Source organism: Mustela putorius, unplaced genomic scaffold (genome assembly GCF_011764305.1).
Source record: "Mustela putorius furo isolate JIRA1106 unplaced genomic scaffold, ASM1176430v1.1 tig00000992_pilon_pilon_pilon, whole genome shotgun sequence".
Classification (NCBI taxonomy): domain Eukaryota; kingdom Metazoa; phylum Chordata; class Mammalia; order Carnivora; family Mustelidae; genus Mustela; species Mustela putorius.
The window spans coordinates 1,506,465-1,532,008 of NW_025421526.1; the positions used below are offsets into that span (position 1 = coordinate 1,506,465).

Genomic DNA, 25,544 nt, shown 5'->3' on the forward strand with positions numbered 1-25,544 from the left:
CACAGTTAAATTAGAATGTCGATGCAAAGCTGAGTAGCTGAGATCGTGCCTCGGACTGATGAGAAGGAAACTACGAAGCAGTAGCACATGGGACGTGCCTCTCCGAACGCTGCAGCTCTCCTCGTCTTTTAGTATTTTCACATCATGCGTGTAAAATTTTATCATACAGAACTGTCACTAAGAGCAGTTAAATTGAGTTCATTATAATAGTTGTAAATGGCTTGTAATTTTTACTATACAAAATTTCCAGCACGTGCCGAGGTTCCCAGAGTAGTGTCAGGGGTCCTCATGTATCCATCACTACGTCCGTGCTGTGACTCACAGCCGTTCTGTCCATCCATGTGCTCATTCCTGAGCTCTCTTGTTATTTTGATGCAGACTCCAACGTCATATCACTTCATCCATAAATATTTCTGCATGAATCTCTAAAAGAAAAAACTATGTTAAATACAATTACCATGCCATTATCACATTCAAGTAATTAATAATAATTCTTCAGTAACCTCAATAGGTAGCCAAGTTCAAATTTCCAGTTGTCTCATCAACATCACAATGTTTCAATTTCCTTGTGTTAAAGACAATCCGTATTCCCCAATGGGGCCATAATTTGCAGTTTTTCATGTCTTTTCAATCTGTATTAACCTATAATATTCTTTCCCTCTTTTTTCCTGTGTAACAAATCAGTGTTGTACAAAGCTGATCATTGGTGCTATAGTTTCCCACAGTCTGGACTTTCATGATAGCATCCCTGAGGAGTAGCTTGACATGTTCCTCAGTTTTCCGAATTTCCTGGGAAGTATTAATCAACCATCGAGCTTTAATCAGAGTCAGGTATGATTTTGTAGTGCTGTAGTATTCTGACATCAGGATTTAAGGTTGCTCTCGCTTGTTTCTCATTTGATATTAGTAGCCATTGATGCTCAATGCCTCTGTTAACTTGTCGGGATCGATAGTGAATGTTTCTATTCGGTCATTACTTTTACGTTTATTAGCATAGTACTTCTAAGGGAAAATGCCCTTCATCTACTATTGGGTTAACTAGTGAAACCATTTTTAAGAAAGTTAAGATAAATGGTTGATTTTTACCCTTTATTTGCTGGTTCTCAAAGTAATTAATTTGTTTTCTAGCCTTTTTTAATGTTGAGTGATGAGTTATTATTATTAGCTGATAGAATTAGATTGTTTCAATCCGCGGCAGTTACTATTCCAGTCAATGGTGAATTTTTCATTTCAATCATTAGGGTGCCTCAGCCTTCCTGTCCTGGGTCTTCAGTCGGCCCTTTGTCCAAAGAGCTTTACTTCCTCAGTGGGAAATAGTGTTTTCACCCACAACTTGGGGATGCGCATTGCTGCCGGAGCTAGTTGTTTCAGTAGACAATTGTTTTGTTTGTTAAGATAAAGCTCTGTCAGCAGTTTGTACTCCTTGTTCCAGTTCAGAGTCAGACTGTGGTTTTTACTTAATGATTTGTTTCACAGATAAATCTCCCTTCACCTGCATTAAGAATCCCAGCTCTCGGCACTGAAGATAACAGAATTAGAACACTACTGTATTCCTTGTTATGCCCCTTCAAACATGCAAGAGTCAGAATCCCTATTCTGTCCTCGTCTCTGTACTTGCTGGGGGGGGGACCACCCACCTGTACTATTACTGAAATGAGTCTGAAACTCACTTGTACTTCCTTTTGTCCTTCTGACGTGTCCCTTCAGAGAGATTAGGTCAAATTACTCTTTCAGAATCACATGGAAAAGCTCATGCCTTGTGGCATAGTACCAACTGGATTCCTATTTAGGATCTTTTTTTTTTTGATTTTCAGAAATTGCCTTTTTTGAATTTAGTTTTTCTTTATAATTTAGTAAAAATTTCCCTGTTTTCAAGATTGATTCTATAAAACAATATATACCTAAAAAGACTGGCCTCTATCCTTGTCCTCTCCTGCCTGTATCCCCCTTTCGTTATAGGTTAAGGAGTGGAGTCCAGGAATTATGGTATAATCTTCCTTTAAAAAAAAAGGGGGGGGGGAGTTAAGTTTCTGTTGTGCAGAAGTGTTTCAAGAGTAGTATGAAGACCTATAGAATCTTCAAATGGGTTTTCATTTGTTGACATTTTACTTCCTTGGGCTAATCATTTCTTCTCCCACCCCCCCTTACATATATAATATGTGTATTTTTTGTGTATATTATACACATATGCATACATACATATATACATACATTTATGCATGCACTATATAATACATAACACATACATATATAATTTTTTTGAACCATTAGAGATTAAGTAGCAGATGTGATGGTCCTATTACCCATTGTTACACCGGTGACTTTCTACTAAAAACAAGGACATTCTTCTTAATGTCCACAGTATGGCCATCAGCATCACAAGGTTAACATTGAATTCCATCCTCCAGCCACGCACTCTACAATGTCTTGCTCTTTGGTTCAATAGCTTGCTTCATGGGTACAGGATACAATCAAGGATTGCATATTCCATTTGGTTGTCTCTTTAATCTCTCAGTTTGGAACGTTTCCCAGTTTTCCCTTTTCTCTCATGACCTTGACATTTTTAAAGAATATGGCTACTGTGTAGACTGTCTCTCAGTATGCGTTTGTCTGATGTTTCCTCATGATTAGCCTCAGGTTATGCTTTTTTTTTTCCCCTTTCCTCCCCTTGAATGCCACAGAACTCATGCCGTGTTCTCAGTGAATAGATCCTAGTTTAGTTTTCTAAACTTGGTTAAGTTTCATTTTTTAATTGAGGTGAAATTTACAACATAAACTTCACCATTTTAAAGTTTGCAAAACAGTGATATTCTGCGCATTCATAGCATTTTTCAACCATCATCTGTATCTCATTCCAAAATATTTTCATCACCCTAGGAGGAAACCCCACACCTATTAACCATTCAGTCCTCATTTCTACCTTCCCTAATATCTGGCAACCACCCATTTGTTTCATGTCCTTGCAAATTTACTCTTTCTAGATATTTTTTATAAACGAAATAATATAGTATCTCGGCTTTTGTGTCTGATTTATTTATTTCACTTAGCACAATGTTTTCAAAGTTCAACCATGTTATAATTAGCATATATCAATACTTTATTGTTTTTAACCTAGATTCCCAAAGTGTTTTTATTTTCTTTTGCTAGAATTTGACTGCAATATGTGTTTTTGTTGATCAAATTGGAAACTTTGCCCAAGTATACAATGTAATATTCATTTATACATACTTTTAAATCTTTTTTTTCCACTTTAGTAAAGTTTTTTTTTTCTTTTTAATTTATTGTGTCCCATTGCTCTTTTTTTTTCTTCAAGGGCTCCTATAATATGTTGGGTTATTTCTTTGCATTCTACATTTGAGACTTCCTCTCAATCCTTATTTGTTTATTTACCTATTTAGAGAGGGCGGGGCGGGCCGAGGGAGAGAGGAATGCGGAGCCTGTGGAGCAGGATCTCCTGACCTGAGCCTGGGCGTCTGGCGCCGTCCACCCGAGGCCCCCGGTGTCACAGGGTTTTTCCTCCATCTGCGCGTGGGGCTCTTGGTCGCGGGCCTTCAGAAGGTGAAGAAGGTGGCCCGACGCAGTGCTGGGGGCGAGCAGGATTCCCTGTGGGACCGCAGAGCGACAGTACGAAGCCCCCCAGCAGGGCGGGCACCCGGGAGGGCCGCCGCGTCTCCCGGAGTTTCTAAGCCTGCAGAGTTTTCTGGGCTCTTGGTGGGCTGTTCAGTGTGACTCACCGCCCCGCGCCTGTCGTCCCGTCGGGGCTTGGTCAGCTCTGTGTCACGTGGGGAGGTGTGGCGCGCTCCTTGCTTGGCGGCCTGAAACCCGGTGACGGGTGGTTTGCTCTGGGGGTCCCAGGGGCCGGCCCGCCTGCCGTCCTCGCAGGTGCCCTCTTCTCTTTACTTTCCTTTATATGTTTGTTTTAACCCCCAGAGGACGTGGTTTTATTTATTTTTGCCTTAAGAATGCTGCTGCTTTTCAGTTTTCATGTCTTTCTAGCATTACTCATTGTGTTTGCATTTTTTCGGGCTTATTTTTCCTTTTTGCAATTATTTCTAAATGTCCTGAGTCCCATCACCTCATCTCTGGAGTCTCTCGAACTCGTCACGATGCGGTCTTTCCGATCCCGGACGCGCGGGCACCGTGAGGGAGGACGGGAGCGGTCATCGGCCGGCGGCTCGGGGCCCGCCCAGGCCGCGGAGGCCGCACGCCGCCATCTTGTGCCCGCGGAGTCTGCTGTCGCCCTCCCTGCGACTCCCTGCGTCCGGCTCCGGTCGCGCTGTCCCCTCGAGGACTCGGGCTCCGCCTTGGGACCGTCCTTCCCCGCTGGGGTCCGGTGTGGCCCCGGCCGCGCCGGCAGCTCCCCTGTGCGCGGCGCTCCGAAGGCCCCGGCTGTCCAGGCGCCTCAGGCCGCCTCCTCCGTCTCGCCGCGGGCGGCCCGTCGCCGAGTCTTGGCTGTGGGAAAGCCCGGGTTCTCCCCGCGCAGGACGCGAGGGGGCGCTTCGTCAGGCCCCGGCCAGGGTCTCGCGCCGCCGAGAGGCCGGGCCCTCGGCGGAGCGTCCGAACCGCATCCGGCCGGGTCCACCGGGGCCGCTGCCCTCCGGCTTCACTCAGGGCTCCAGTGCGTGCGGACCTCCGTTGGGTCGCAGAATTCCTCGTCCTGAGCGCGTCGTCCAGTCCACGCACTCGGACAGCGACCGTCTGGGGCCGCCACGCTCCGGCGCTGCCGGAAAACAGCCCCACATGCGTCCGGCTCCCGGGTTTCGCTGCCAGGTCCTGCTCGCAGATCCGGAGGAATCAGTCTGCGACCGCGGACCTTCCAGAGACGCCGACGGCGCCGACGGAGACCGGCGGACACCGACCACACGGGGACGCCTCGTGCGATCTCCTCCGGTATGGACTGGAGGCCCGCAGCCCTCCGCCGTCCGCCTGGGACGCCCTTCCTGGGACGCCCTTCCCGGTCCGGATGCCGCCCCCGCTCCCGCCGCCGCCGCTCCCGCCGCCGCCGCCTGTGCCTGGCCCCGCCGCAGCCCTTCGGACGTGCGCTGCTTCCCTCCGCCCGACATTCCCGAAGGACGCAGGAATCCCTGGGGAGATTTCAGGGGGAAAGAAATATCGAAGTCTTCATTCGGAATCAGCTTTTAATCTCCTACCATTGGCTTTGCATGGTCAGGTATGTTTAGTAAGACCTATACTGCAGGAGGTTGTATCTATAGGAATTTCAACCTAAACGCGAAGTGTCACATACACGCACGTAATCCTCTGTGTGTGTTCGGTCACATGCTCAGACATTTTCATATATTTCGTCTTAAGGAAGAAACATCTGGGACCGCCCGTTTTACAGTGAGGGACTGTATTTCTTTCTCTGGATCCTTACACTTGGCATATGGGTAAGAACAAAATTTCGCCTTTCTGCAATAAAACTTAACGTGTCTCGTTACGGCCTGGACCGCAGCCTTGCTCAGTGGAGACGCACGTTCTTTCAGATTCGCCATACCAGTTCCGTTGGGATGACTTTTCTAAGATGCCCTGATTTCAGCACGTGAAGACTGTCGAGTTGCACTTTTCATGGTATGCATCAGTGTGTGCTATTACTTTATATTAGTATCACGTTATTCCGGGTGTGTGTCGGCTGACAGGATGAGGATGATGCGGCCGCGTCCCTGAGTCTTTTGTAGAAACATGCTTTCCAGAAAGGTTCTGTGTTGTTCTCTCGGAACGAAGAGCATTAAGAATTAAGCTTACTGAGTCCTTCTGAGAACGTTCTTCAGGCCTCTTTAAAATTCGGAGCCCACACAATCCCCTGGCCGCCACACGCCGAGTCGAAGCTCGCGCTGACCACACGTGCTGTCACGTCTGCTGTATTCAGAGGTGGAACCGCATTCGTGTTCCACTTTGGCTTCAGCCGGTGGCCGTCTGAGTGCTTGGGGCTGGAAGTCACATCAGCATAAAAGACCAAGGGGATTTTTTTTTTTTAATTGAGTCTTCAAAATCATCCCAGCAGGTCTGAGATCGAACGAAAATCAGTTACTAGTACGTTGTAGCACGGCATCCAGACCCTGATGGGAATTCTCCAGAGGTCCACAGCCTGTGAGGAGATCAGGTGTGAAGTATACATACAGACTTTCTGGCTAGCAAGACATTTTTTGGTTGTGTTTTATTTCCACTGAGTGAAGGAGTTGAAATTCAACATCAATTTACATGGACATTTTGAACATTTTCCTTAGTATTATTTAGAGGCATTACATCTAATCCACCTTAAGTGAAAACATTTTACTAGTTAAGGAAAATAAAATAATTCTAATTAAAAGAAAAAGGTTACAAATCCTTGCTGGAAGATAAGATTTACATAACAATTTCTACTCTGAGTAGAGGGAAATTTGTGTGTGTGTGTGTGTGTTTCTTTTTTCTTTTAGGAGGATATTGAAAGTCGGCCTTGAAGTAATGACGCCTCCTTCTTCCCTTTCTCCCTCCTTCCTTTTCCTCGTCCTTCCCTTTCACAGTACTTACGGAGCACAGTCCTGGTCCCACAGCATTGATCTGAGAGCTGCAAGGGGTAACTTAAGAGGACAGAGGCCCCGCCCTCATGGGGGAGGGTGGGGAAGTCGGAAAGAAATAATATAAAAATTTTGGACTGTGAAAAGTACCATAAAAAAATAAGGCAATGTAAATAAGTAGAAAATGACATAATGAGGCACAATTTTAGAATGGGGGTTTGGATAGGGAAGGTACTTCTAAAGTAGAGAACTGAGTCAGCGAAATTGTAAGTCAAGATCTTGGACAAGCGGGGAGGAAGCCTGGCACTTTAAAAAATAAGGAGGAATCCAGTGTTCCAGGACTGCCAGTAAGGAGCAAAGTGTAGAAGCAGAGGTCAGAAGGGCCCAGATTCTGAAGGGCTTCATAAACACGGTAACAAGGTACAGATTCTATTTTGAAGTTTAATAGGAAGACGTGAGAAATACTGAGCTGACGGGATTTAATCCATCTTCTTATTAAAAAGGATCACCCTGGCAATAAATGAAAAACAGACCCCTGTAGGGAGGGAATGTGGGTTTAAGAGTGGAAGGCTGAATAGGGGCCTGGTGGAAACAGCAGACCAAGGCAGAGTGTTCTAAGGTGCTGGCTACAAAGAAGTGAAAATCAGCCAAACCGTGCATGTATTCAGAGGCTGGGTCTAAAAGTTCTTGCTGATGCAGAGATTGTGGGGTTGAGGAGATCTGAGAGAAGGTAAGAGATGAGTTATCTGTCGGTCCTTAATGGAACAGAATGAGAAGCCAACTTGGGCATCAACTGTGAGTCAAAGTTTCTCATTTGCACGCTTTTTTTTTTTTTTTGAAGATTTATTTGTCAGAGAGAGAGAGCGAGAGCGTGCGTGCACAGGTAGGCAGAGAGGCAGGCAGAGGCAGAGGGAGAAGCGGGCTCCCCTCCTAGCAAGGAGCCTGTTGTGGGACTCGATCCCAGGACCCTGGGATCATGACCAGAGTCACCCAGGTGTTCCTCATTTGCACTTCCTAAGCAATTATATTCTGTAGTTTTGTACTAATATTAATTTTTTAAGGTTTTATTTATTTATTTGACAGAGATCACAAGTAGTCAGAGAGGTAGGCAGAGAGAGAGAGGAGGAAGCAGGCTCCCCACCAAGCAGAGAGCCCGATGCGGGGCTGGATCCCAGGACCCTGAGATCATGACCTGAGCTTAAGGCAGCGGCTTAACCCACTGAGCCACCCAGGCGCCCAGTGCAATCATTTTAATGTTTAAAAATATTTAAGCCAAGGGGCGCCTGGTTGGCTCAGTGGGTTAAGCCGCTGCCTTTGGCTCAGGTCATGATCTCAAAGTCCTGGGATCAAGCCCCGCATCAGGCTCTCTGCTGAGCAGAGAGCCTGCTTCCTCCTCTCTCTCTGCCTGCCTCTCTGACTGCTTGTCATCTCTCTCTGTCAAATAAATAAATAAAATCTTTAAATATATATATATATATATATATATATATATATATATATATATATTTAAGCCAAAAAAAAAATTTAAGCCAATATTAAAGTCAGAAAGATTATGTGATTGGTTGAATTATCTGGCATTCAGCTATTGTGGGGTTAGTAAGACCTAATGTACAGATGGCCAAACATTTCCTGCTGTAGTGTTCAGTGTTTAAACTACTGAGATTTTTGTTCCTTACTGTACATGTTTTTTTACATTCAGTTGACAGAAATTGTTAATGTGTTAATCTTATCTTCCAGCAAGGATTTGTAACCTTTTTCTTTTAATTAGAATTATTTTATTTTCCTTAACTAGTAAAATGTTTTCACTTAAGGTGGATTAGATGTAATGCCTCTAAATAATACTAAGGAAAATGTTCAAAATGTCCATGTAAATTGATGTTGAATTTCAACTCCTTCACTCAGTGGAAATAAAACACAACCAAAAAATGTCTTGCTAGCCAGAAAGTCTGTATGTATACTTCAAACCTGATCTCCTCACAGGCTGTGGACCTCTGGAGAATTCCCATCAGGGTCTGGATGCCGTGCTACAACGTACTAGTAACTGATTTTCGTTCGATCTCAGACCTGCTGGGATGATTTTGAAGACTCAATTAAAAAAAAAAAAATCCCCTTGGTCTTTTATGCTGATGTGACTTCCAGCCCCAAGCACTCAGACGGCCACCGGCTGAAGCCAAAGTGGAACACGAATGCGGTTCCACCTCTGAATACAGCAGACCGGTGACAGCACGTGTGGTCAGCGCGAGCTTCGACTCGGCGTGTGGCGGCCAGGGGATTGTGTGGGCTCCGAATTTTAAAGAGGCCTGAAGAATGTTCTCAGAAGGACTCAGTAAGCTTAATTCTTAATGCTCTTTGTTCCGAGAGAACAAAACAGAACCTTTCTGGAAAGCATGTTTCTACAAAAGACTCAGGGACACTGCCTCATCATCCTCATCCTGTCAGCCGACACACACCCGGAATAACGTGATACTAATATAAAGTAATAGCACACACTGATGCATACCATGAAAAATGCAACTCGACAGTCTTCATGTGCTGAAATCAGGGCATCTTAGAAAAGTCATCCCAACGGAACTGGTATGGCGAATCTGAAAGAACGTGCGTCTCCACTGAGCAATGCTGCGGTCCAGGACCTAACAAGACATGTTAAGTTTTATTGCAGAAAGGCGAAATTTTGTTCTTACCCATATGCCAAGTGTAAGGATCCAGAGAAAGAAATACACAGTCCCTCATTGTAAAACGTGTGGTCCCAGATGTTTCCTTCCTTAAGACGATATATATGAAAATGTTTGAGCATGTGACCAAACACACATACAAAGTATTACATGCATGTATGTGACACATTACATTTAGTTTAAAATTCATATAGATACAACTTCCTGAAGTATAGGTATTACTAAATATACCTAAAAATACAAAGCAAATGGTAGGAGATTAAAAATTGATTTTGAATAAAAATTTCAATATTTCTTTTCTCCTTGAAAAGTTCAGAGTATCATAGTACCTTATAAATAATTGTTTAGGGATTCCTGGGTGGCTCAGTGGGATAAGCATCTGTCTTCGGCTCAGGTCCCCGATCGTGCACCCCATTGGGCTCTCTGCTCAGCAGAGAGCCTGCCTCCCCCACGCCCCCAGCCTGCCTCTCTGCCTACTTGTGATCACTCTCTGTCAAATAAATAAAATCTTAAAAAAAAAAAGTAATTGTTTAATGAGCAGGTGACACGACTCTGCCATGCCTAGGTGTGTTGTTGGTGCGAGGGCATTCTAGAAGTGAGAATGAACTGTAATCTCCTTCTTCCTGCCTTCTGCTCAGTTTCTTCCGGTGATTTTTACTTGCACTACATTCAAGTAAGCTGATCGGGCACAAACTGTTTGAGTGACTCTGGGTAAATGTCAAGCTAATTTAATGTGGACTGACCCTCCCTCTGTTTCATATTGATAGAAATGTTTGTAGATATCAAAAAAGTGTCTAAGGGCACAGCCACATTCTAAAGAAAGAAATTGAAATGTCAACTGGGATAGAAGATATGGCCTTGGGCTTGCTTAGAACAAGGTAGCCGACATCCGGCTGTATACTAAAAACTTGAGTGTTGATCCCAGTATGACAAGGAGATTAAAACAAAAACAAAAACAAAACAAACAAACAAAAAACTCTGTCAGTGCCCAGGCAAGCAGTATGGATGGACACTTTTGTCTGTATGGTGTCTTTGATAGGAGAAACATCATTGTCCAGGAGATGAAATAACAGGCTTAAAAATGCAGTCAGGGGGTTTCTAACAGCACCACTAGTGTGGTGCACAAAATCCAATCTGAAGGTAACATAAAATCTTATCCAGGACAAACCAGATTTTGGAAACAACTGTGCAAGTACATTTCAGGCGCCTGATGACATTTCGTTTTTAAACATTTCATTGACTAATGGGAGTCACATGCCCAAGCCCAAAGCCAGCCATGATGAGGTCATGGCAAGGGTGTGTATATATAATACTGTAAAGAGAGAGTGAAAGACTGGGGACAGTAATTCATCCAACTATCTTGAGATTCCAGTAAGAAGTAGGAAAGAACAGAGAGGAAACAAACAAACAAAAAACCAACTGTGTAGTAAGGATTAGATAAACACAAAATAAACTAATGTTATATAAGTTTTTATGCTACTACAATACGTCTTGTTACATATATATATATATATATATATATATATATATATATATATACTGTTTAAAAGTTTGGGGGAGATGCTTTTTTGGGGGAGCTCTCCAAACTATCCCCTCAGATTAGGACTATAACTAAATTATCATTTAAAAAATTACACTATTCTTTAAAAACATACCAATCCTTTTCACCTCCCCAGGGGAGTAGAGGTCCCACCAACTGTTGGTGTTCAATACATGTTTGGAAGTCAGAGAGAGCTGATAATCTCAGTATTCCAGAGGATAAGTAAATTCAGAAAAAGTTAAACCCTCCGTGGTTGGGAAGGGCTAGGTTTCATGGTTGAGGATCTAAATCTCCTGGATTTTACTAGTGGACGAATCCTTAGCCCTTCATTCACTGCATGTTTATAATTTTACCTGACTTTCTGGGTAGCTTGATTCTCTAAGGTTCTGTCTGCCAGCAAATTAGAGTCATTAAATTAAGATTAGAAGGGGAAAAAGAGTTTATTCAAGATACATGCTTAGCCGACAAAGACATACATATACGCTAGTCTTCAGTGTTCTTTCTATAAACCCAAACTAGAAAATATCTAATATAATTGGAGTTTGGTTAAATAAATGTCAGTAAATCTGTATCATGGAATGGTAATTGACACCCCATCTTACTGAGGTATAATTGACAAGTGTCTGGTGTGTACAACTTGATGATTTAATACATTTATACATTGAAATGATTGTGAAATTAACACATCCATCACCTCACATCACCACTTTTTTTGCATGGCAAGAGCAAATAAGACTTACTCTTTTTGCACATTTCAAGTTTACAATACAGTATTAATAACTACTCACCACACTGTGCATTAGACTCTCAGAACTTACTCATCTTATAACTGAAGGTCTGTATCCTGTGACCAGCATCTCCATTTCCGTCACCACGCAGCCCTGGCAACCAGTGTTCTACTTTCTGTTTCTATGAGTTTGACATTTTTATATTCCACATGTGAGTGAGATCATGTAGTGTTTGTCTTTCTGTGTCTGGCTTATTTTACTTCCATAACATTCTCCATTTTCATCACATTGTTACAAATGGCATGGTTTCCTTCTTTTTTTATGGCTGAGTAATATCCCATTGTATATACATACCACATTTTCTTTATCCATTCATATGTTACCATTCTTCTGGACCTTTAGTGGTTTCTACAACTTGACCATCATGAATGATGCAGCAACGAACTTTGAGAGTACAGATAACTCATCGAGATCCTGAATAAAAGTTATTTTTTTCAGATTTATACTCAGCAGTAGGTTTGCTGGATAATACGGTAGTTCTGTTTTTACTTTTTTGAGGCACCATCATACTTTATTTCATATGGATTTACATTCCTACCAGTGTGCGTTAGGTTCTCTTATTTTCACACTCTTCCTCGATACTTACCTCTTGTCTTTTTTTATAATAGCCATCCTAACAGGCAGGAAGTGTTATTTCATTATGGTTTTGATTTACATTTTCTTGATTATTAGTGATGTTGTGCACCTTCTCATATACGTGTTGACCATTTGTATGTCTTTAAAATAAAGGCTATTTGGGTCCTTTAGCATTTTTTTTTTAATTGGTTGATTGGTTGCTATTGAGTTTTACAAGTTCTTTATGTATTTTGTCTGCAAATATAGGCAAATAAGGCAACCCAAATAATGCCCTTACATTTTTTCCATTATTTTCTTGCTGTAAAAGAAGCTTTTTACGTCTGGGTGGTGCAATAGGTTAAACGTCCGACTCTTGGTTTCAGGTCCTGATCTCAGGGTTGTGAGATTGAGCCTCATGTGGACTCTGCCCTCCGCATGGAGTCTTCCTGATCTTCTCTGCTTCTCCCTTTGGCCCTCCCGACCTCTAAGAAACAAATAAGTATTAAAAAAAAAAAAAAAAGAAGAAGAAGAATATGCTTTCTAGTTTGATCTTGTTCTACCTGTTTATTCATAAGCAGTGCTTGATGCTTTTGCTTTTGCTGTCATATGCATATATCCTTGAGCAATGTCAGGCACCTTTTCACTGTGTCCTAGGGGTTTATGGTCTTAGGTCTTTGAGTTAATTTTGTGAGTAGTGTAAGGAAAGTGTCTAATTTCAAGGCTTTTTCATGTGCATATCTAGTTTTCCCTGCATCACTGATTGCAGGCACCATCCTTTCCAGATTTTTGTATTTGGCACCCGTGTACAGAGATTAGATGATACTGTATGGGTGGGTTTATTTCTGGGTGCTCTGTTCTGCTATGTGTCTGTTTTTTTTTTTTGTTTGTTTGTTTGTTTGTTTTTGTCAGTACCACACTGTTTTGATTAATGTAGCCTTATTATATAGTTTGAACTCAGGAAGTGGGATGCCTCCAACTTTGTTCTTCTTTCTTAAGGTTGCTTTGGTTATTTGTGAACTTTTTTTGTTTCATACAGGTTTTAGGGTCTTTTTTTCTATTTCTGTTAAGAGTTCCATTGGAATTTTCACAAGGATTGAATCGAATCTATAGATTGCTTTGGGCAATATGGACATTTTAACAGTAATTGTTCCAATCCATGAACATGGGCTATCTTTTTATTTATTTGTGTTTTCTTTAATACCTTTTATTTTGTTTGTTATTGATTCTAGTTTCATACAATTGTGGTCAGAAAAGATACTTGATATGGTTTCAGTCTTAAATTTCTTAAGCTCATTTTATGGCTCAACATATGATCTATCCTGGGGAATGTTCTATGTGTGCTTGAGAAGAGAGTGTATCCTGCTGCTGTTGTATGAAATGTTCAGTATATGTCTGTTATATTCAGCTGGTTTACAGTGTTATTCAGACTCTGGTTCCTACTGATTTTCTGGATCTTACTGATCTACTGATAGATCTCTGGGCGATCTATCCATTATGAAAATGGGTTATCGAAGTCTCCTGCCATTATTGTATTACTGTCGATTTATCCCTTTAGGTGTGTTAATATTTATAATTTAAGTGTTCCAATGTTGGGTACATAAGTGTATTACTTAAGGTTTTCTTAATGAGTTGACCTCTCTGATTACGTGGTGACTTTCTTGTCTCATTTGACATATTTTGATGGAAAGTCTGTTTATCTGATACACGGATAGCCACTAACACTCTCTTTTGGTTGCCAGTTCCATGGAATATTTTTTCTATCCTTTCACTTTCATCTTATGTGTGTCCTTAAAACTAAGAGTCTCTCTTGTAGGTAGTCTGTTGGTGGGTTTTGCTTTTTAAGCCATTAAGTTGTTGTGTAACATTTGGAGGATTTAATCCTCTACATTTAATGGAATTATTTACAGGTAGTAAATTACTATTGCCATTTTGTGAATAGTTTTCTGACTCCTTAAAAGTTCATTTGTTCCTTTATTCCCCTCTGTCCCTGTGATTTGTTGATGGGGCTGGAACTAAGTCACAGGGCTGCTTTAGGGGCACAGATGGACATTCTTCCTATCAGGTTCCTGGGTGACAGGAGTTCCCACAGATTGGGGTGGAACAGGGCTAGAGTGAGGTGACAGGGCTACTTCAAGATCTGACTTGGACCAAGGTCCTTGGGCCTTCCTGCAGGAGCATAGCTGGGCTTGTCTCCCTCTCGTTCCCCAGGAAGGCAGAACCACTCCTGTAAGGTGACTGAAAGGGAGCTACAGCTTTAATAATTTAAGGGCGGCTTCAAGATCCACAGACAGAGTGAGGGTAGTGGGCCTAAATGGATGGGCCCATTGGGGGCACACCCAGAGTGTATTTTGGCAGGTCTCTGGGTGGCTGGGACTACCTTTGGCTTACAACTGAGAGGGACTGAATTACAAGGCCATTTCAGCTTCTGCAGTAAGACTGAGATTGACTGACTTGCCTTGGGGACAATGGGTGTGTCTTCTGCCCAGTTTCTGGGTGGCAGGACCATTTCTGGACAATGGCTACAAGGAGCAAGACCCAAGTTATAGGGCATTTACAGGATCTGTGGTAGGACTGAGGTTGGTGGGCCTCAGGTGTAAATCCTAGCAGTTGCCTAGGAGAAGAGGACTGCTCCTGGCCTGTGACGAGATCCCAAAGTTCCCACAAAAGCACTTTTGTCTATGCATGGCACCCCAATTATTGTTGGTGAGGGGGGTGATTTTGCCATCTTATTGATGTCAGGGCAATAAATGACATTTAAAGATGTGACAAGTGAAAAAGTATGTAAATATGCACACACACGTGTGTGCACACACAGACGCTCTGTCCCTGTGCGTTCTGTAACATTCTGCATCACTGTCATCATGGGTCAGTGTGATCTCTTGGGAGTGGTTCGGGCGGGGAGGGACAACTGGAGGAAGAGACAAAGGGAATAATACCTAACAGGGGAGATGGGTTCTTCTGTGTTTCTTTCCTATCTCTGTATTTCAAACATTTGCAACAGATATGCCCTTTGTTATGAAAAAAGTCAAAAAAGAAAAAGTAGAATGTAAAATACTAACATCAGGCTATATTGAGCAATATTTATGAGTAAGATGATACAGGAGAATCATAAAAGACTGCCTTGTATCAAGCAGTTTTAGCTGGTAAGAAGGAGAAATGATTTATATCCTTATCATGTATGCATTTCCTGTATTTTTCCAAAAATGAAAGGTGCAACCATGACATCTAAGAGAATTCAAAAACGAAGAAATGACATAGAAGAGGTCAACAAGTTAAACAAAATAAATAAAATTAAGGTGAGCTGCTATATGGCGTGCATGGGTTCTACGATTTCGAACAGAACAGAACAGATAAAGAGACATAATTCAGTGTCTGTTAACACAGAAGTAGATCTGTTGTTGAGAAGCTGTAGAAATCATTTCGCATTGAGCTGAGGACAGAGTGGTAACTGCTGAAGCTTCATTTAAGTCTCACTCGGTTACCAGACTTAACTGAAGTTACGATAAAACTGAAATTAAGATAAAAGCTAGGTTGTCCTAATGTAAACATAAATTATCTGAAAAATTACTGATGTGCAACACCTCAGTCCCCCAGGATAAATGGGGCATTCACGTACACTGTGTAGAATCACACACAAAAGAAAATTTCTGTTGCTCCAGCATTTCAACTTTGTAATAACTCCTCTGCAGTTTATTACTTACATTGTATGTTCTGTGTACAAATTTTTATTTAACAGTAGTGTTCACTAACCTTTTAGCATTATTTTTGCCAGAACTAGGAGATATTCAAAACATCCAGACTCCATTGTTTGCTATCAACTTGAGAGTGGAACCATAAATAATCTTGTACTTTGTTACTCAGTACTTTAAGGATTATTTTTGGTAGAGAAAAAAGATGAGATTCCATTTATACCATTGGGAATTTTCATTTCTAGTAATGGCAGGATGATATTATAATCCCTATTAATCTGTCCCAGATGTGTCTTGGGACTTGGCATTGGAGGAATTGGAGGAGGAGGGGTGGGAAAGGGAGATAGAAGTGCCCTTTATCCGGGTTTCTTGCGTGGAGAGCGGATGCATTCAGGTAGCACTGAAACTCCTGTTGGGACAAGTGGAACACCGTCTTGGCATTCCACAAAGCAGAGTCTGGACATGAACAGAGTGTAACTGGCATCTACATGCACGTTAATGTTTACAAGTAATTGCCTAAATGTTCAATCTTCCCAGAATCCATGTCTTTAGAAGAAGCCACAGGATTTCCCTTATTTAAAGTTTCCTACGGTTGGTAGCTGTGGGTCTTACCTCTACAGGCCTGCAGCGTGCTCTTTCATTGAGCCTCATTGTAAAGTACGTGGGTGTTATGACCTTTAAAGTTTGGGGAGCTGAGGCTGAGGAGGATTGATATTTAGCTTAAAGTACTCTAAATTGTGTTGCTGGGAATGAACCCAGTCTTTGCATCCCTCCAGACCTGGGAAGTGCTCTGCTGATGTTCCATAGCGTGGAATCCTCCGTGCCCTTGTGCAGACTTGGGCCCCATTACCTGGCATCTGGGACCCTCTGCGGCAGGTCCAGGCAGTCAGGCTCAGTGGCCCACCTTAGTGAATCTGCCAGAAGAGTGTGTAAAACGGAGAGCCCGGAAGGCCTGATGACCTATGTTAAAGTTAAGCCAAGTGATGGAGAAGTGACAGGCCTGACGTTTCCTGGCACCTTGAGCCCAGGGTGTCCACCACTGTGTTTCCGTCTACTGTGTTTTGGTTAAAGAAGTCAACTAAGTTCCTCCTTTTCTTGTTTAAGCTAGAATTGATTCCTCTTTTATTTAGATTTTAAAGAGTTTTGACCAGTAGAGCTTTGTAAGTTTGAAATAATGTGACAGATCTAATATGGCTTCTGTTCACTGAACAAGCAAACATTTTGAATTAGACTTTACAAGGATGGGTTGACAGTTTAAGATCACTGGCTTCCAAAAAACATGAAAAATAGCCTTTAAAAAAACTAGGTAAAAATGTCAAATGTCAACCAATAAAACTGTTCTTTTAATTTTAGGATGCCAGTAAAATGATTCTTTTAATAGTTACCGAGGTTAAAGTCTTTGTGTGCAGGGGCACCTGGGTGGCTCAGTTGGTTAAGCAGCTGGCTTCGGCTCAGGTCATGATCCCACTGTCCTGGGATCGAGTCGCACATCGGGCTCCTTGCTCGGCAGGGAGCCTGCTTCTCCCTCTGCCTCTGCCTGCCATTCTGTCTGCCTGTGCTCGCGCTCTCCCCCTCTCTCTCTCTGACAAATAAATAAATAAAATCTTAAAAAAAAAAAAAGTCTGTGTGCAAAGTAAAATAATGGACGCATTTGGAATTAAAACTGGTTGGTAGCATTTAAAATTTATAAGTAGATGTAAAAATTAATTTTCTTTGATGTTTGTGAATAAAATATAGAGACTTTGTACACAAGTAGTTTTCTATACATAAAATAATATGATTACTTTTCATTGTTATTTTGGACTTTGGTTATAACTTTGAGTCACATTGGCAAATGGCGGTAAGGCACTTGAGTCCTTAGGTCCTACAGAACGTCACTAATTATTCATTACATTCTGGACATTTCATAAAATGAAGAGTGAAGGAATTAATAAAGTTAAAATGGTGTATGACCCATTTGCCTTCTAAATAAAAATTATATTTGCAAAAATCATGCAAAAAGCACTTCAAAGAAAATTTCATTTTCAGTGAAAGTATATAAAATATCTGAAATGCTTTTTGTTTTGGTTTAATATCTAGGTAGGTGCTGAGATGCTTTTGGGAAAATAACACAAAGCAGACAGCCTGAGTCTGAGTCTCCCACTTCACCGTTTGAATGACTGTGGACAAGTCTCACTCTGTTTCCTCAAGGGTGACAGGACCGGCAGGAGAGCGTTATTCTGAGGGTTACTGAAGGTCATACTCATACAGTACCTGGAACGCGCTTGGCTTATAGTGAAATCCAGTAGCTGGTAACGAGTCTTATCATATGATGAGGTGAATCAAAGTAGCTTTTATGTGCTTTGCTCATTAAATAATGGGACTGTTCAATTCATTATATTTGTTAAAGTTCTGAATTTCATTTGAAAGATAAGATTTTGATTTTTTTTTTTTCCCCCTGTCACTCTCTGGAAAGCAGCCTGTTTTCAGTTTTATATCAGGGGAGTCATTGGGGAAACAAAATGAGTAGACAGTCTTGGAGGACCGAGAGTCCAGGCGCCCTGCATAGAAAACAATAACAAATCCACCATTCAGAGCTTTAACGATTAGAACTACTCACGTTGTGATGTGGACTGGGGTCTTGGAGGGAAGACACACCAGGGACATAGGAATTAGCAAGTATCCAGAGAAATGAAGTACAGAATTAGCTACAGCAAGAATTCCGTCCTGTCCTGATGTCCTGCTCGGACAGGGACGGCAAAATGTCTTCATGCTGGATGTGTGCTCCCAGGTTCTCCCAAGCCCCGCCGCCCCCCGTGGTAGCCGGCATGGTTTACCTGCTTGTTTCACTGCCTGATTCCTGAGGGCCGCGGAGCGCTCACCGTCTGACCTGAAACCACACAGGGCAGCCGCCTGGTAGAAGTTAAGTGGTTTTTGAATCAATGTTTGTATAAATCCATAAAATATAATCAATGATTGTATAAAGTAGCATAAACTAAGAACAATGAGAATTTCTAATTGTAGCTGAAAATGAAATTCAAAGTATCTTAGTAATCACTCTAATATTTACTTTTTCTCAGAAAGGAAAAGTCAATTGAGTGTTTTCTTTTTTTCTGGAAAATACTTCTAGAAAGATTTTTAAAAGTCAGCTGTGGCGTTTCATTTTCTCCCCTCGTGTCCACAGGCAGTTTCTGATACCTTCCCCCATTTTCTAATTCTACTCAGGCCTTTACTACCTCTGGCCCAGACCACTGCAGAATGCCCTTAGCCGGTCTCCCTGCCTTGTGAACGCTCTTGGTTCAGATGACCCCGTTCTCCGCCTCCAGATCAATGTCGCAAGACACGTTTTCCTGGATCAGTAACCAGTACCGGTATCTGTCAAAGTACTTTTCCGCCCTAAATCGAACGGGGAAAGCCGGCTGTTCCAGAAAGCTAACAGCAAGAGTGGTTTCCGCCTTTCTTGAGCGTCTGGATGACTCCCGTCTCATGGGCACGTGGCAGTTACCCGGAGCTGCACCACAGTCACTCGCGTAGACGCCGCATTCCTTTCCGCCATTAGCACAGTCGGCGCACGACTGAGCCCTGGTTTGCTGGCAGATGCCAAACGCAGGGCTTGTTTAATCAAAAGTAGTCAGTACATTTCTGTTGAAATTTTAAGATTATACATTCCTGATTGGCTAATGTTTCCCATGTTGCTTGCTAGGATGTAGACAGACTCTACAAAAATATTCTATAACTTTTTACCTAAAACTGACATTATCTTAAAAAATATTTCTTTTAAGAATCTTGTCTAATGAATAGTGGATTTTGAATTATAGGATTGTAAGAATATAAAGAATTTCAAAGCAGACTCCGACTGATTGAGTCACCTGCTATTTTTCTAACTTAACAGTCTCATTGTTTTGTCAAATTTGTAATAAAAGATAACTTTCTAATTGTCAGAGAGGATCGGGTTTCCATCTCATGCAGAGCCGTAGCTCTGAGTCTTCTCGTAGTCCTAGTTTATGGATCCCACCTCTGCCTCGCTTCTTGCTTTGGCTGCTACCCGAACCTTGACCTTCCTTCTGCTCTGCCTTCAGTCTCACGTTCCTCCCTCAGGCTTCTCTGTCATGACGTCTACCCAGGTCCCTTGATGGATAGAAATTAAAAACGGAAAACAACTAACAACAACAGCAGAAACGCTGAACTCAGAACTTGTTGAAAACAACACTGAAAGCAGACGAGGAAGACAGAAGTGTAGAGCGTGTGTTTCATTGTCAATGACTGAGGGAGCGAATCAGAGGTGATAGCGGGAGGGAGCTCGAGACGCTGAATGCCCAGTGGCCGGAGCAAGGGCCGCGTTTCTCCACTACAAGGACGACTGCGGACCAAATGCTGTGGCATCGTTAGCTGTGGTAAAAAGAACTTATATATTTGAAAGACAGGATTAGCAATTTAAAAAGACATCTTTTAGGTCTCTGCGTAATTCTTTTAACTTCCTACCCAGACTTCTTTCCAGGTCTATATCAGCACAACTACCATTTTCAGTAGAAATTGCTCGGTGTTAGGACCGTCGGGTTGGTGTGGTTTGACATTACCAAGGACATTTTCATTTTATTTGTGCTGTTATTCTTTCACTAATTTCCCCCCTCATTCTACATCATTGGTAATCCTAGAAGTTGAAATGAGTCTTTTAGCTTCCTGATGAATTTTATAGGCGGGCGGAGAAAGGCAGTAAAACATTCTCAGTAAAGGTGCCTGAGAAATCGTCAGGCAATTTTAAGATTCACCTCAGCCTCTCTTGCAAGGAATGGTCATTTAGGATCTTCACACTTGATTATGCTGACGAGATTTCCTGTAGTCAGTCTGCATATCCTGCGGCCATTCCCCTGCCTCTCCTTATCAGTGAGCCCCTTAATGAAGCTCACAGGTCTCATAGTCACTCTCCTGTGCTCAGCTTCATTCGTGGTCGGCCTGTAAGTCCCATTTCTCCTCGAGAGCTTCTAGAACGTTCTGTGAGGTTTTGTTGTTGCTGCTGTTGTTTGCCTCTTTTGTAAAATGAAATACTCTTAGCGACTCGCGTAGTGTTTGGGTAGATGTGGACAGCCAGTTGTGCCTGAGGAACATCGTAGGGTCACAGCCAGCCTGCTGCGGTTGGGGGAGCAGAAGAAAGTCCTGCGGTTCCTGACGACAGGGCAGTGTGTGTTTGCCGGCCTGGACACTGTTTGCCCTCGGATTCCTTACTGTGCGATGATGCGTCTCTGTTCTGCAAACCACTTTCAGTCAGTCTGTAGCCGCCCCAAAGCATCCTCAGCAAGATAAGCTGAGTCCGAGTTTGGTCCCTGGACGCTGGGGCCTCCATGTGCTTAGGACACAGCACCAATAACTTCCTAGATTTTGAGTTCGGTCCTACTAACCCGGTTTTTGTGTTTGGATTCTGCACTTCTGACTGGGTGTGTGTGTTACTTGTCTGTCCTCTGCCACAGCGACTTGTCTGGTCTCAGTCACTTCAGTTTTGTGCGTGTTGGGTCCCCTGGGATCCTGTCCTCCCATTACATGATAACCACACAAGACTGTAAAACATTAAATTTCAATTTACATACAAAGAAAGTCTTTTTTTTTTTTTTAACTTGTATGCACAAAGTGCGATTGTACTTAATGATGTGGTGGTATTTCTTGCTAGATGTTTAACAGATTTGAGGGTAAGAGCTGTTCCGGAGCGCTCACTGTACCCAATGGTGTTACAGAAGGAATTTACTTTTTAATAATGAATCCAAGATGAGCCAGACCAATAAAGTAGGAAGCTTAAATGTCCGGTAGGGTCACATTAACTCACAGTAAAATTCTGCCTCTGCCACTTGACTGATACATAGATTTGGGTCTCTCGTTTTGCTACATTAGCCCAGATGTGGCCATGTTGAATTTCTACCACTCTGAGAACCTTATTTGGAGAAATAGATGAGGTGCCCTGTTCAAAGCATTGCTTTATTGCTAGGCACACACCGGATGCCACATATGTGGTAGATCAACTCTTCAGAGCTCCCTAAAAATCAGGCTGAGGCAGGGAATCGTAGTTAGTGTTAACCAGCTGGGTTTTTTATTCCACACCTATAGACTGTATGAACTTCTAAATGTTTCTTGCTCCCTTACCATTAATCATAAGAAATCCTCTGGGAGAAAGAATTTTATTATATTATAGTACTTATTTATATATTTTAAAGGTTTTATATATTCATTTGACGCACACAGAGAGAGAGAGAGAGAGAGAGAACGTGCGGTATCACAAGCAGGGAGGGGGAAGCAGGCTTCCCACTGAGCAGAGAGCTTAATCCCAGGACCCTGGGATCATGACCTGAGCCTATCAAGACGCTTGAGCCACCCAGGTGCCCTTGGGAGAAAGGATTTTAAATTCATTTTTTTCAGGGTAAGACAAAGTATCACTAATTGACATGACTGTAGGAATATAGAGTTCATGCTGGTCAAAACAAAATCGTTTACCTAGATTGAACACATAGTTTGACATATCAGAGCATGTAGTTTATGTCAGGTCCAGTAATGACAAGAAAAGTCAGAATGATGTGTTTTGAATGCTGAGATAGTGGGTATTGGCCTCTTAGAGTGGTCAAAGAAAAAATAACAAGCATCCCAGAGGATCTGTGATAGAAAATTCATATAGACAAAGGACAGCGTGGGTAAAGCATTACATAATTTAAGAAATATTTAAATAACTTTGTTTAAAAAAAAAAAGATTTATTTATTTTAGTGGGGGAAGGGCAGAGGGAAAGGGAGAAGGCGTCTTAAGCAGACTGCGTGGAGTACGTTGCCCAATGCAGGGCTCTATCTCATGACTCTGAGATCACAACCGGAGCTGAAAGCAAGAGTCTGAGGCTCAACAAACTGCCCAGGCACCCCGGTATTTAAACTGCTCTAACTGTTATGATCAATCAGGACCATATTCTCTTCATTTTTTGCAGCTTCAGTTTTAGTTCCACTATGCTATCCAGAAAACAATTTCCCACATCACAGCACGTTACACAAAACCCAAATGTTGAACTTGACAGATTCATCCTGAGATGTGTTTGTCTGATGGCATTAAGGTCTCTTGAGCTTGTCGTCTGGAGACCTGGGGTTAGAGACTTACCGCGTCTCTTACCCACTGTTTCATCGGGAATATGTGTAACCCACAGTGTAACCCGGACCACACCGATGCTCATTTCGCAGGAAGGTAGCAGGGTCGGCTGCAGAGAGCAGCGTGTCCAGCAAGAACACGCGCGAGAGCACTTGGACGCAAGAGCCTGACACTGAGTGGCCCACGTTGACGTGCGAGTCACACGTCACCCTTCAGCTGGGTGTTTGCCTACTCCCACCCCAGGTTCCCTGGCCTCGCAGAGAGCCGGTGTCTGACGGGCCGACATCTGTGAGTCCGGTAGTAGGTCTGTTTGTTCCGTCAGTAGTAAAGCGAACCTCAGAGGGAGGAAATTCGTTTCGTGGTCTGTCTTCCTTCCTTCTTCTGTAACTTCTTTGTGTTCCTCTCCGCCCCCAGTGGGTATCTCTGACCCTCGGCTTTGGCTTGCCTCCCTCACACGTCTGTGTATGTCTCTTCCCGAAGGAATTGTGGAAAACGAGTACAGTTGGAGGTAGACGTCCTGCTCGTGACGGGGCCACGGGACCCCCCACGACAGCGTCAGGTGCAGGCGGCTCCAGCTCTGCGCGTCAGGCCGGCGGCCGTGGGCAGGGCCGTGCGCACCACGGTGGAGCCCGAATATTGAAACAGATATTCCTGCCATAGATTTTCCAAATGAGAATACATTTCTGCTAAGGCCAAGTAGTGCAAAGCAATTCCCATTGCTTCTCTAGGATTCGGAGTCTTGGAACCATGCCTGGAAATAATGCATTGGAAGGGCTATAGGAAATGATGACCAAAAATGAATTACTGCCACATTATTGGCAAATTCAGTGAGAAATTGGTTTTGCTTGAACTTTAAAGAAGGTAGAAGGTAGGAGTAGTTTCAATGGCCTCTTTAGAGTTTGTTAATTTCTTTTTAACTCATTCACATTTTATTCATTCTGATTATCTTTTGTGCCTTTCTCCCTTTCTAATGGTATATACCTTTAGATTTCAGCTAGTTCAGTTTCTGTAAATCTAAATAGTGTTGCAATATGTATGGCTTGTATATCAATAGATGTAAATTGATGATTATCCAAAATATGATATAAATATATAATAATGTAATGATGCAAGAAAATGCCAAAAATATGTATTACATTAAAATCATCAACACTTTTCATTTCAAATAACATTTTAGTGATCGGGCACTATGTTTCTGCACTACGTTATGCTAGGTGATGTAGGATTTATAGAATAGGACAAAAATAATTCTGTTTCAGTAGAGAAAGCCCCACTTTTTCTCAGATTCACATTTGTTTCTTGTCTAATTACTGTTTTTTATCTTAAGATTTAAAATATTTAATAATTTATTGGTTGATGAATAATATTGAAACACTAAATGTGTATGATACAGTAAATTTATACACACACAGAGTTGTACTTTTGAACCATTTCTAGTCCGTATGTTGAGTTAGAGGAATGATGTGCCCTGATGGATAACCCCACGGAGGAAACTAGTTGGCTGCTTGAGCAGCGACTGCTTTAGTAGAAACAGCAGGGCTCTTACCATCACTGTATAAACATGTGATATTACGTGTGTGTGTGCAATTACAGGCTTTCCTCAAGGGCTAAAATCAGTACATTCTGTAGATCGAGATGAATTACACCTTTTTTCTTTCATTCTCTTTAATTTAAAATGTTTTACTTAATATAGAAGAAATAGAAGATGTATTGGGGCATAAGATTTCTTTTGTTTGCCAAAGATGTTTTCTGCTTAGTAGGGATGTTTGGACTTACTTGATTTTCAGGAAGGAACGACTCTTTTGTCGCCCAAAGGCAGGAACCCAGCGGAAGCAAGGGCAGCATTCCCCCGTGTCTCGGGCCTGACTTTTCCTCTGCAGAAGGTTTCTGTTGGTCTGAGGCACCATCTGTCTCACAGCTAGAAACCGTTGCGCCTCAGCAGCCTTTCCCCCTCCAGTCCCTGCTTCTTCCGAAGCAAATGAGCCCTTTCTCCCTTTACCTGGTGGGAGATTGTTCCGCTAGTAAAGGAGCGTATGTACTCATCTAACCACAAATTTTAGTGTCTAGTTGTAGCTTAAAGCAGCACTGGTGTCTCAACTGTTAACATTGTATTTTGATTAATGGGCTCAATTTGAATTTTCTAAAGAGCTAGTTCTCTATTGATTTTTTCCTACAATTTATGATATTGTAGGCATGATATATTTCATAGGAAAGACGCAGTGCTGTTTTACTTTACCCGGCCGACGCCGGTAGAGGAATGACCCTGGACGTGCACACGGTCTGGGTGTTCTGCGGAGTGCTGAGCGAGCACACTTGCGTCACGTCAGAGGAATGAGCCAGGCTGCCTGTTGTCACATACGGTTTGCATTATGAGAACAGAATGTTAATAGGAAAGAAAGCACTGGGAAACATGAGGAAACTCCAAATTTGCTTCTCTTTAAAAGAAAGTTTTGATTTCACCTCCAAGAAGACAGGCTTTCTTTGTCATGGTGGGTACACTGCAGACTGGTCCCTGAGTAAGGACTCTCTGCTTGGGACTCCGTTGTTAGGTGGGTAGTTTCCAGCACTTAAAATGTATTTACACTTTGCCAATATTCCCATAATTTTTTTAAAAAATGCTTATTTTCTTGATTTCACTTACGCTTCTTGTCATTATTTTCAGTATCAATACCATAACTGAACACAATGATTATAGAGTGTTCTTAGCTCTGCGCTTTGT

The 25,544-nt window shown here is 42.4% G+C and overlaps 1 protein-coding gene across 16 annotated transcripts in view; it reads left to right on the forward strand.

Annotated features, from left to right (window-relative positions):
- GULP1 (GULP PTB domain containing engulfment adaptor 1) overlaps positions 1-25,544 on the forward strand; it is a 244,790-nt gene that overhangs the window by 108,241 nt on the left and 111,005 nt on the right. Inside the window, exon 1 of one of the 16 annotated variants that reach the window (XM_045086459.1) lies at positions 18,943-19,088. The exons of the other annotated variants lie outside the window; for them this stretch is intronic. The gene's annotated coding sequence lies outside the window, so the exon portion shown is untranslated. Of the gene's footprint in view, positions 1-18,942; positions 19,089-25,544 lie in introns of those variants that run through there. 16 annotated transcript variants of the gene reach the window in all.